We start from the raw sequence: 1,678 nt of genomic DNA, 5'->3' as shown, positions 1-1,678 counted from the left end.
AACAAAATTAATATAATGAAAAAAATATGTTTTGATTCAATAAGAACACAAAAAATAATAATATATATTTCTTCCCATACAAATTTTATACATGTTACATTAGTATAAACATGTTAGGAATTATGGACACCTAAAATCTTTTATTTTTCTTTATTTTAGTCATTAAAATGAAAATAAAAGCCTACTAATTAAAATTAATATCTTACATAATAAATATTTGTTATTGATTATTCTCATCATTTCAGTTTGTTAAGCCATAAATACATGTATCATTGTAAGAGAATCAAAATATAAAAGCAAGAATAAACGTAGACAATAATTTTACTTAAACATGAAATAAATCATGGGTTATTTAAACCTGAAATAAAATAAGGTTTGTTATAACAATTTCGCACTAAGTCTAATGATATAAAATATCTAAACATAAAGTTGATATGAAAGATGTGAACATTCTTCATTTATAACATCAACGAATATTAATGGTTTAAACACATACCAAATTTAACAATTTCAATATATTGCAATCAATGCTTGTATAATCATGACATAAAACTATATATAAAGGATTAAGTGTTACCTCTTGTGAAAATTAATTCACAAAGAAAAGACCACAATTGAAACCACAAATTAGAAACCACGAATAAAACTCCGAACTCAACTTTTCTTTTGTCGCTGAACGACTTTTGTTTTTTTTTGTTAGTATTGCTGGAAGGAAAGAGTGTTTGGTGTATGTTTTGGAATTTGGGTGCGTGAGTTTCTGTATGTTTTTTTTATTGTTTCCTCTTCTTCTTTTTTAACCTTTCTATAATTGTGTTTTGTGTATGTGTCGTGTGTGTAGTGTGAGGGGTAATGGGAGAAGTGGGGTGAGATGTGGGTGAGTGGGTAGTGTAGGATAGTATTAGTCTTTTTTTTATATATATATTTTTATTAATATAATATAATATAATAGAAAAAAAAACATTTAGTAATCGTGGGTCCCATATGTTCCCTTAACAGTGTATTTACTGTTGATGAATAGTGTTTCTACTGTTGGTGTCGGGTTATGACGGCTCTACTGCAGAGGCGGCTTCACTGTTTGTCCTTTTCTTTTAATTTGTGGAGGAAATCTTCCGCTTTTTTCAAAGTATCTTCTGATATAGTCCGCACGATCCCTGTGATGATCTTCCCCTTGTATTGTTACTTTTACCTCTGCCCTTGGTAATCCAAGAAGGGTCCATCCTGCACACATAATATTTTGCTTTATTCGGATATATCGTAATAATCACTGTAATAATTATCACTATCGATATCCTTAGGTCTATCCTATTCATAATCATATATAGAAAAATCTTCTCTAATAATATCATTAATAATTTTACATATTATAAATTCCTGCAAGTGTCACCTGTGGCATATGGTCCTGTATATTTTAATACTCAGCCTAATTTGCAATTATCTTTAACTGATGTTAATATTCTTGATGCTTTAACATTAAATGTTAAAACGGATGGTTATAATTATGCACCTGGATCTGAATTAATATGTTTATCATATAGAATTTATTTTAAATTGTTATCTACGTGATAGGCCCCTTGCTCGGGTAAAATGATAGATCCTTCCATACAATCATAAAACTATATAAATTTGTATATATTTCGATACGGATTTATAATATAATATAATATAATATAATGATAAG

Source organism: Solanum tuberosum, unplaced genomic scaffold (genome assembly GCF_000226075.1).
Source record: "Solanum tuberosum cultivar DM 1-3 516 R44 unplaced genomic scaffold, SolTub_3.0 scf01308, whole genome shotgun sequence".
Lineage (NCBI taxonomy): Eukaryota > Viridiplantae > Streptophyta > Magnoliopsida > Solanales > Solanaceae > Solanum > Solanum tuberosum.
This window is presented reverse-complemented; position numbering follows the sequence as displayed.